This window comes from Chionomys nivalis, chromosome 1 (genome assembly GCF_950005125.1).
Source record: "Chionomys nivalis chromosome 1, mChiNiv1.1, whole genome shotgun sequence".
In the NCBI taxonomy this organism is placed as follows: Eukaryota; Metazoa; Chordata; class Mammalia; order Rodentia; family Cricetidae; genus Chionomys; species Chionomys nivalis.
The window spans coordinates 41835689-41847458 of record NC_080086.1 but is presented as its reverse complement, the minus strand read 5'-3'; positions in this window follow the sequence as shown (position 1 = coordinate 41847458).

The window sequence follows — 11770 nt, the reverse complement described above, 5'->3', positions numbered from 1 at the left end:
TCTGTCGATCATCTATCTGTCTGTCTGTCTATCTATCTATCTATCTATCTATCTATCTATCTATCTATCTATCATCTATCTATCATCTATCTATCTATCAATCATCTATCTATCTATCTATCTATCATCTATCTATCTATTTCAGGTCTTCATGTTTGCAAGAACTTTATTTCGCCCACTGAGCCATCTCGCCAGCCCTCCTGTTTTTATTTATTTGCTTATCTGTTTGTTTATCTAATTATTTATTTTTACAATGTAGTTTCTGTGATATGTATTACAATAAAATGAACAAAAAAGAGAATGGAATTTCAAGTTAATCTTTAAAGTCTTCACCCAGTGATTGCCAGTAGGTGATTGCACAGAAGCGGAAGTGTACTAGGTTCTACCAGTTCTGGGCCAACAGGGCCAGCTCTGCACTCTGGGAAGAAGGCAACTCCACCCAAAGGGGAAGGAAAGGCCCTGGGCTGTGAACAGGGAGGGACTGCACACTCATTGGAGAGAGGAGCTGAACGTTCACACACTCTGTAGCCCCAAAGAATAAGTGATGTCTCAGGCTCTGTTGTGTGACCTTGAGAAACTTTGTTATCTCCTTGAATCTGTTTTATTTATTTTTTTTCAATCACCAATGGGAATCTTAGTGATCTTCTAAAGACTGTTGTGACTTTGAAAAGAACTCCTTGAGTGGACGTGCAGCATCTAGGGCAAATTAGCCTACAGTAGGTGATTCAGTGAATTCACAGGCACTTACACTAAAGTGCAAATGGTTGATAGAGCCGTCTTTCCTGAGAAACACTAGGTGAATGGAGAGGCCTAAGGGGAGAGACTGCGAGAGGTCTCTTTACAGCCACACACTACCGATGCCACACAAGGCAGATGTATTCTTCGGAGCTCCATTTTACACTTATACAAATTCAGCCTCAGCAAGATCGAGTGACTCAACCAAGGTCATACAGCAAGCCGATGGCACAGGCAAGGTTTCAACCAAGGCATGACTCAGATATCCTTGCTGACGGAACATTGGATACCAGAAGAATGCTGGATGCCAAAATGGACAAAGATGTTGGGAAGGAAGAAAGTTAGGAATAGAGTCCCTACTTTATGCACAGGGCTGATGGGCCCACTCGGCCCCCGCTTCCTGTGTCCCCCATCCTAGAAAACAGTTTCACTCCAAAAGAGAGGCAATGAGATTATCCATGAGAAGAATCATGGGCCGATGAGATGGATCAGGGGGTAAAGGCATCTGCTGCCAAGCCTGATGACCTGAGTTCAGTCCCAGAACCACATGGTAGAGAGAACAGACTCTTGCAAATTGGCCTGACCTCCACATGCACATTGTGATGCGCATGCGCATACACCAGCATTAATAAATAAATAAATAACAAAATTTCTTTTTTTTTTAAAAAAAATCAGTTCTCATGGAACTTGCCTATGTTAAGTTTAGAGCTATGTTCATTTAGCATTTCCTCTGAGGAGGGAAAGATATTATGCTAACTCACACCTCAATCCATGAGGACTTCTTTAGGGGTCCTGGAGCTTCTCTAGACCTGACCAGCCAGGGTTATACTAAGACCTCTCAGAATGAGAGGGAAAAGAAGATGGGGGCGGGGAGTCTAGTGCTGGCCTTTCCCTGGGGCTCCCAAGTCTGGTTGTGTACAAGAGTGTTTTCCAGGGCGGTGGCCTTGGCTCCCCTGACCCGTGGCTTTGCAGTGAGCAGCCTTGCAGACAAGGCGCTCACTGTGCAGGCATGTTCTGAGCCACTGGCCCAGAGTCTCAGCCAGCTGGGGCCTGCTACAGTGAGTCAGCCCTTCACGGGGGAAAAGACGGTGGTGCCTGGTTCCTAAGTCACTTTTTCCAGGCCCTGTCCTAGACTGGCTTCCCGAAGGCCTTAATTTTCCCCTTTGGATTCGGCATGGGGTATTCCCAGGGGTCGCTGACCAGCATGGGGACAGGTCATATTTTATAGCTTAGCCACATACAAGTCATTGGAAATGGCCACCTGAAATATACTGCTTTTCCCATCCATAAAAAGAGTGAAAAGCTACAAGGAGTGAGTCTCTGTCAGCACTACAACTGTGACCAAATGGTCACATGCTAAGAGCAAATGAACAGGACAATAAAGTCCACCCTAGTCTCCTGTCACAGGCTACCGTGGCGCAGCGGGTCACCTGGAGCATAGGTAGCAGTGGAGTCTGAGCAGTCAGCTTACTTTTCTGAAAAGCGATGCTCCCTCTGGCCCCTTGGGTGTTAAAGCAATCCTCGTTTATCTCCCCTGAACATCTTCCCTCAGCTGTGCCCCATAGTCCCCTGCAACCACCCAGGCTAGAATTTCAAATCAGGTCAGCTTGCCTTCCCCCCTGTACTCCTGGCTTCTCACGACTCCTGAGGCCACTCCACCTACCCAAGGTGGCCTTTCCTGGCTCAGCATGACGAGCTCTGGGACAGTGTTTCAGAGTTGGCTCTCAGTAGTCCAGGGTACAAATTCGTTTTTGCTAGAGGAAAGAGGTACCTGTCTGCCCACCTCCAAGGCCTGCTTAGTCTTGATGATGAGTGAAGATTGTCTTCACCCCCCAGGGAGGGGGCTCAGGGGTACAGAAAGACATGCTCCTGTCCTCATGACAGTATGGGGAGGACATGCGTGAATGGGATCATTGCACAAAGAGAAGCCAACAATCTGAAATAAAGTAAAGGAAGAACACAGGAAAGCAGGTCACAGGGCTGGGTATGGTTTGGGGAAAGGTTGATCTGGTAGGGATGGGTAAGCGGGAGTTGTTTGGTTGAGGTAGCAAAGAGTGTAAAAAAAAAAAGTTTATTATGGCTTCGACAGCCCACCCTCACGCTCACCAAAAAGCTGTCAAAAACCATAGACTCCTATGTACTTAGAATATGACCTTATTTGAAGTCTTTTGCTACTACTGTGTGCCATCAGCCATGGTTTATACTTGGGATCGAACCTAGTACTTTGTATATTCTAGGCAAGTGCTGTATCAGCTGAACTATGTCCCGGTTTCCCCCTCTTCTTTTCAGGGTTGGATGGGAAATCCAGGCCCTATATGCTAGCCAAGCCCTCTGCCACCAAGTTACATCTACAGCCATTGGTTTTTCAGAGACAAGCTCTCGATATGTAGCTAGTCTTAAACTCATAATTCTCCTACCTCACCTCTGGAGTGCTAAGATTATAGATATGTGCTACCAGACCGGCTCAGTGAATAGGGTCCTTCAGAAGTAATCAAGTTAACACGAAGTCATAAGGCTAGTCTCTAAAACTGATTAGTGGTTTGTTTTGTTTCGTTTTTGTTGTTTGTTTGTTTAGTTGGTTGGTTGGTTGGTTGGTTTGGGTTTTTGAAACAGGGTCTCACTACATAGCCCAGGCTGGCCTCAAACTTCAGGTGATGTCCCTATCTCAGTCACCCACTTGGTGGGATTACACATGAATCACTATAGGCTACCTTTTGGTAAAAATGGTTTCTCTTTCTTCTTTTTTGATAGTAGCACAGACTGAACCTTGGGCCTCGTGTATGTGAGGCAATCATCCATGCTAGCTCTCATACACACCTTTCTGATTGGTGATTTTTTTTTTATAAAGGGCTGGTTTTTGAAGATGGAGGCAGAGACGGGACATTGCCAGGATGACACAAAGAGCTCCCTCAGGAGGAAGCAGCAATAGACCGGCCTTGCTCTAGGACTCCTAGGACAGAACACCAGGCCTGTCATCCCTGGTATTTGAAGACACCGGACTGTAGTCTTGTTAGACAATCCCCAGCTAGTAAGCCGAGGGTCGAGGGCTGACAGACCGAGGGGCCGAGGGGCCAAGGAAATAGTCCTGGCAAAAGCTGGGAGGCCTCGTGAGGCAGGTTTGACAGCAAAGCCACCCGCCTGAAATGTAGTCAAAATTCCTTTCCAAGAATGAGCATTGAATCAGTGTGGGCACCTCCTGACACTATAGAAACAACAATCAAAACAACAACCTTGAAGACACCTAGATTGTTCAAGATAAGCTGGGTGGGGGTAGGAAGTGACTGAGCTCTCAGGGGCTTGCTCTGAGGGTAGGGACTGGAATCTTCAGTCAGTGTGCTCGCAGGTCAATAGCCTTCTGTCTCTGGGCTTCAGTGTTCTTCCTTCTTTACCCAGGGCATTCTGTGATCACGACTCCGTAGTGTGGCTAACTTGTATGCAATGCACAGGATGAGGACAACAGAAGGCCATGCGCCGCACACAACCTTGTTCTTGTGCTTGCCGTCTGATTGGGTGGTGTACATTCTGACAGTGTATAAGGCAAAAACAGCAAGTTCTGGCCTCCGAGGGCTGAAGCAGCATCTTCTGGCACAGGAATCGCAGTTCCTTTCTGGGCTGAGCCCCCGAGTGCCCAGGGCTGTATTTCTCAACTCTCCCTGATTGGATCAGACAGTAGGCACATGATCTAGTCAGGCCAATAGAGATCTTTCCATGGGAGACCTGGGAGTGGAGTGTGTGTGGTAGAACCGTATCTCTGCTTTGGCTCTATTTCCTTGAGCCTCTCAGGGTTCTAGTCTTGGAGTGTCTCTGTTTTGCTTAGGGTGGGCAGGGAGCGGTTTCTGTCCAGGTGTTCTGACTCCCAGGAGTTAACCTTGTCAGCTTCAGTTGACTGAGACCCTGCAGCTGGCTTTGGTGTGTGTTGTTCTGGCATGAGGCTGTCCCTGTCCTTTTTTGGATCTCTCCCTAGAGTTGAAAGACTCATGGTTGATAGTAAATGAAGTACTGAGCCTCCAGAACACTTGGTTTTCACTGTTTCACTCTGCAAACTCTTTGAGAAAGGAGTCAACATTCCCCTCACTAATCTTGGAGTAAGGGAAACTGAGGCTCAAGAAAAAAACATGACACACACAGAACAAAAGGAACCCGGGATAGTTCAAGCCCTGACCCAGGAAGAAATAATCCTTTGTTCACAGATAAAGAAGGGAACTGCCAAAGACCGGTTGGGAACAGAAGTGAGAGCAGGAAGGTAGCTGCCGTCTTCCGCCCTAGGAGCCCAGTAGTCCTTAGACGCAGGATTTGAAATACATTCTGTGCTCGGGAGACGGTTGAAAAAAAATAAAATCACTATGCTATTTATTGAGTACCTTACTATACATGAAGCCTTCTTGTATCCCCCGTTTTTATGTTGATTTTCTAGACAAAGTCTCATGTAGCCCTGTATGGTACTGTAACATAACCTTGAACTTTCAATTCTTCTGCCTCAGAGATGATAGGCATAGACCACCATGCCAGCCCAATTTTTTTTTTTTTTTTGATGCTGTGGATCCAATACAGGGTTTTGTGCATGCTATGAAAGCGTGTTACAAACTGAGATGCATCCAGGCATTGTGCAAGATCAGTCAATGTGACACAGCAAGAGCCTGTCTCCAAAACACAATGAAATCAATCGCTGGCTCCCAGCCAAGAGTGGGACTTCTGCCCCTAATCACAACTACTTGGAAGGCTGGGGCAGGAGGACTGAAAATTCTAGACCATTTGAGACTCTCTCTCTCTCTCTAAGTAAAAAGTAAAAAGAGAACTGGGGATCTAGTTCCGTGGTAGAAATACTTAGCTGACTGTCACCTGACCTTACATGACTGACGCTGTTCCCATTTCAACTGAGTGTACTTCTAACCACTGGGCTACACTGCCTAGCCTCTAATGGATGGGTGAGCTCGAACATGCAAGATGCATACATAGACACGCATGTGGAAGGAGAACAAGAGAATGTGAAATCTGAAAAACATAAGCTTCAGAAAGTTCTCTGGGGAAGCAGAATAGCATAACTGTATGTCTAGGTAAGAGTTCTGAATCCCTGGGGCGGTAGGTAGCTCATTGATAGGGTACTTACCTCCCCTGGGTACTGGGTTTTATTCCTAACAATAATATAATTGCACATGAGTCCTCTTTTTCCTTTCAAAGCTGCCATACATTTCCATGATGATGGTCAGGTTCCTCTTTTCTCCACCCCAACGCCCTCTGAGAAAAGTTTTTTTTTAATATTTATTTATTTATTATGTATACAATATTCTGTCTGTGTGTATGTCTGCAGGTCAGAAGAGGGCACCAGACCTCATTACAGATGGTTGTGAGCCACCATGTGGTTGCTGGGAATTGAACTCAGGACCTTTGGAAGAGCAGGCAATGCTCTTAACCACTGAGCCATCTCTCCAGCCCTCTGAGAAAAGTTTTGCTATCTAGCCAGGCTAAGCATGACCCTTGATCTCTTGTCTTAACCCACACTGTTGAAAGCGTCATGATCCTCATGCCTCAGCCTCTAAATCGGAAGGATTACAGACATTTGCCACCATGTTCAACGATCAGAAACGGTTTTCTAATGCAAAAGCAGAGGTTTTTCGTCCCTGTGGGACACAAAAGATAAGAAAGACCAATGCTGAGGACTGTGTGGAGTAGTGGGGGCAGGGTAGTGCAGGTCCCACTAGGGATGGTGGGTCCTGAAAGGCAAGCCTTTTGTCTGTGGACTGCCTTTGCTGCAAGTCTGAGTGTCATCCACTTTGGGCATAAAGATCTTGAGAGTACCCACTTCACCATACTGCACGGACAGGTTACCTGTTTACTTTGAAGCCAGACCAACACAAAACAGACAAAAGAACAGTCAACAGTCAAAGAAAGACCTACCGGGGACCTGGGACCCAGGACGTAGCAGAAGACGACCTTGAACAGCCAATCTTTCTGCCTCTGTCTCCCATGTGATGGAATTACAGGCACATACTACCTATCACTCCTGCCTAATTTCAAATTCTGACTCCTATGTGTTTGTCTTTTATCTAAGCATCCATCAACCCTTCAGTCCACACCTACAGGCAAAGTTTTTCTTGGATGCTGGAGATGAATGGAGTGGACAGAAAGCCCTGCCTGCATGGAACTTCCATGATGCCATCCGTGAGATCTTTAGAGTTGGGGATTATGTCTTCTGTTTATGGATGAAGCGTCCAAGGGAGGTGTTCCAGAGATTTTGCTGGTCCTCATCACCCTGCATGCGTGTGTTTGCCTGGCCGTTATTACTGTTGGACAAACATTCATTTCAAACTGTCTAGGGGTCAAGTGGAGACCCAAACACACAGAGCTCCTGTCGCATGAGGTGTTTATTATCTGTGGATTGTTCTCAAATGTCTTCCTGACCTGCCCTTTCAGCTGAGGCCGCAGAACAGCTGGACTGACTCACACCCCAGGAAGCTGACACTGTCCTCAGACAAGCCCCAAGTAGAAGGGACAAGGCCAGGGATGTCTGGAACAGCAAAGCCAGTAATAGTGCCTGGGGTCAGAGAAGCTCTTTGCCTTCCCAGGGTGGCCTATGGCCAAGAGTAAGCCCTGTCCCTAGGTATGTTAGGAAAACATTCAGAGGAGAGGTTAGTGTTCCTTAGCCAGCCCTGTGCCCTTACACTTCACCTTCCTCATCTGGAACACGTTCCAAAACATGATGATTTCTAATGAAACTATGGCTTTTTGACCCCGCCCCCATGCCTTTTCAGTTTATCTACAAAGTTCTGCACTCTGCCTTCGTGTCTTCCTGTTCCTCATTTCTTGTGACCAGTGTCTCTGAATAAAGTAATTCACATAAAGGTATAAATAACGATAAACATTTCAAATGTTGTATCTTACGAAGAAATCTTCTCATTGGTATATTTTTTCTTTTTTTTATTTTTTATTTGAGACTGAAGTATACGTTGGTCTAGAACTCACTATACAGCCCAGGCTGGTCTTAGATCTGTGGCAATCCTCTTGCACAGCCTCTCCAATGCTGGTGTTTATAGGCCTAAGCCATCACGTATTGTTTCTACAAACAATTCACAAATACCTATGTGTGTCCTGGACAGAGCTAAATTCTATCTATAATCATACAAAATAGCCAGTGCCCAACAATGTAAAGTGTTCATGTTGGCTTCCCAACCACAATGAAGAGATGTGGAAATTATTTTTTTCTCCATTTGCTTTAATAAAGTAAAGAATGAGCCTCAGTAAAAGAATGCTCGCCTAGCATTTCATGGCCATGGTTTCTCACACACACACACACACACACACACATATATATAATATTATTTTATATATTATTATATATAATAATATAATATATTATATTATATCAGTTTTCTCCTTCAACCATGTGGGTCTCCGGTGTTGAATTCAGGCTTGGCTGCAAGCATCTTAACCTGCTAAGCTATCTTGCTGGCCCCTGATCATCTTGTCATACTAAGGAAGATGAGCCTTGGCTTTGGATCCTCAGCTCCACAGTGAGTGAGAATAACTATTCTCAGGGCAATTTTGATAGACATGAATACAAGCTCTCTTTTGATCATTTTGTTCTCTAAGGTAACCCCAAATCTTAGGACAGGGGTCTAACACATAGGTTGCATCACAGATGGCAGGTGTCTTCCGGCATCAGGAGCATGCAGGAAAGTACTGATTTGGGCAGGGGTCTCTTCTGGAGGCCTGGCTAGTAGATGGCGTCTAGAATCAGGCAGAACCAGGGAGATAAGGCCCTCTGCAGTGACAGGCTCAGGGAGGGAGACCTCCAGTGAGCCACACACCACAGCATGCAGGAAGAGGGACGTTTTCACTCATTGACAGTCATCACTGTGAACTCCTCCCTGACACCCCTTCCTTCAAGCCCTGGCCTGCTTACTGGAAGACACAAACTCCCCGTTTTCTACATCCTGAGCTGGAGGCCACACAGACTAGGCTGGTACTGCAGACCCTGAGAAGTCTTGGCAGATTTGGGGTGCTTGTGGTGTATGCATAAGGGAGGCAGGTGATAATACTGCTGTCTAGGTTCAATGCACTAGCTCTAGCTCATTTCCCAGACCTTTGACGGTGGCTTGGGTCATAACTTAAGCATGAGCGTTCAGGCATGCTCAAGGACACAAGGTGAAAAAGGACAAACCTGAAAGCCATGGTGACTGACACAAACCACAAAAAAAGCTACCATGTTGGGAGACAGTCTCACATAGTCTAGGCTAGCCTTGCTGTAGCAAAGGCTGACCATGGTGCCACAGAGGATGACCTTGAACTCCTGATCCTTCTATCTTTTCTTCTTCTCAGATGCAGGGATTATATGTGTGTGCAAACACATCCAGCTGGAAAAAGTATTTCCTCCAAAAGGCAATGTTTGTACAGTTAGGATCCTGACCCTGAGCTAGCTCCTAATCTCAGACCTCCTCCCAGGCAGCTCTAGGACTCTCAGCAATTGACCTGACCTCTCTGAGACTTTATATCCTTCTCTACAACAGACCTCTATAGCAAATGAATTAGTGAGTTCATGGCCCTTAGACTGTATTCTAGCAGGATGTGATAGCTCATCCCTTGATGGAGGAAGGTCATTGGTTAAAAATAAAGAAACTGCTTGGCCCTCATAGGTTAGAACATAGGTGGGTGGAGTAAACAGAACAGAATGCTGGGAGGAAGAGGAAGTGAGCTCAGATGCAGGGCAGCTCCTCTGAGAGACAGACGCCATGCTCTCCTCTCCAGAGAAGATGCGATGAAGCTCTGACCCAGGATGGACATAGGTAAGAAACTTCCCAGTAAGTGCACCTTGGGGTGCTACACACATGAATAGAAATGGGCCAAGCAGTGTTTAAATGAATACAGTTTGTGTGTTGTTATTTTGGGGCATAAGCTAGCTGGCGGCTGGGAGCCGCGTGGCAGGAACGCAGCCCGCAGCTCCCAGGCCGGCCCACAGCTCCTTCTACAATCCCTGTAATCCTAGTACTAAAGAGACTAAAGAAAGACTACTGAAAGTTTGAGGCCAGCCTGGGCTACATGGTAAGTGCCAGGGTAGCATGTGCTACAGAGTGAGATCTTGTCTCAAAAATAGCAAAAGGAGGACAAACAAACAAATCACAGAAACAAGACAAAAATGAAATAAAAACAAATAGGGTTAACAAAAAAGCAGGTTGGGGTGAGAGGAGGGAGGGGGGAAGAGAGAGGTAGAGAGGGGAAACAGCTAATTTTGGTAAAGTATTTACCCTGGAAATATGAGGACCTGAAGCTGATCCTCAGAATCCATATTAAAAATCCAGAGATGGGGAGAAAGAGATTGGAGAATCCTTGAGTGGAGGTGGGGAGTTGTGTGTCTAGCTAGCCCAACCTACTAGGTGAGTTCTAGGCCACGGACAGAACAACAACAAAAAGATAGACCGTGACCAGAGAACAAAAAAGCACACATGTGGGCCAGCTTGCTGTGCATGCACAGGTCACGTGTCCATGAACTTCTAACAGCACACAGCCTACACAAGAAAGTGAGTTAAAGTGACGAGGATATGTTTGGCCCAGAGTCAGCTCCCATGTTGTTTGCTATTGCTTCTACATCATTCATTATCGGCAGCCCTGGGGGGAAAAGAGATGCCCGGTCCAATTTCACAGCTGAAGGAAGTGAGGACCAGAGAGGTGATCGACTGGCCTGTTCCCTGACCCACTGCTTAGGAGTGACAGTGATAGGGTTGGAAGCCAGGTCAAGCTGACCTTTCTCCTGTGGCTGAAGAGCTGTGGGTGGAGAAAGGTCAAAGCCCCAGAGGCCACTGGGGAGGCTGGCAGGAAAGAGCCCTGAGTTTGACAAGGATCCTTTGAGGACTGATAGTATGATTGCCCAAGTTCGCCCCTGTTGCCCTGTGAAGAATCCGCAGGCCCAGACAAGCTCCTGTCTGGAGGTAAGAGTAGCCCAACCTGTCCTATGACACAATGTATGTCGAGGGGGCCACCATAGGCAGGAATGTGGGGAATCATACTACCCTAAGCCTAATCCTGGTAATGAGGGGCAGACACCCAATGGCCATGGTGACCTGAGTGGACAGATCACCATGTGCCTCCTGTCCCATGCAATGCCTTCTTCCTGCCCCCCTCCCTCCCATGCTCTTCCCTACTTACTGTAGTCCCACAGGTCTCTTTGGATATCTGGTGCCCACTCTCTTCTACCCCAGGGCATTTGCTTTTGTTCCCCTGCTGCCATTCACCTTTGCTCAGCTCCTTTGACCCTCAAGTCGTAGCTCCCTTGTCACTTCCTAAAACTACCTTTCCTTTCTCATTTCCGGAAAGCTGCCATACTTACACAATACTGCATCTCCTCTCTGTATGTTTCCTGCCTCATCTGGATTTCCTTCTTGATCTGAGTGTCAGTTCACTGACTAGCTTCCTTAGAATGCACAAATAAACCTCAAAAAACATGAGCAACATTGAAGGCTATCCTGCTTGTCTTAAACAAGTAGCCACTGTTATAATTTTAAACATGCCACAAAGCGAAATCATGCCACACAACAGGGCTCACATGGGAGGTTTATTGGAAGAGGAGAGAGAAGGGTCAGAAAAGGGGGCAGAGACAGGTCCCTGGGGACAAGAATGGTGGGTGAGAGAAAGGGAGGGAAGGAGGGAGGAAGAAAAGAAGGGAGGGAGGGGACAGATGGGTGAGGGGAAGGAGGTGACATAGGGGAGGGGGAAGGGAGGAGGGAGGGAGGGGACAGAAGGGAGGGAAGGGGATGGTAGGGGAGGTGGGCAAGGTCCACTTTTTATAAGGAAGTGCTCTTTGTGGCTGCAGCTGAGGACGAATCTTATTGGGGCCCCAAGGGTAGGCTAGTGCAGATGCCTTGATACTAACATTCTCCTTTTTGCTTATTATAAAAAGATGAGGAGTTAGAAACGGGTAGCAGGTGAGGTGGAAATGAGAGCACTGTGCTCTAGAGACTGCTTCCTGCTGACCTGGGGGGTGTGGATCATCTTTGGGGGCCCTGAGAAAGCTGGGGTGCTGGCCACATCCTGGAGTATCTGACTG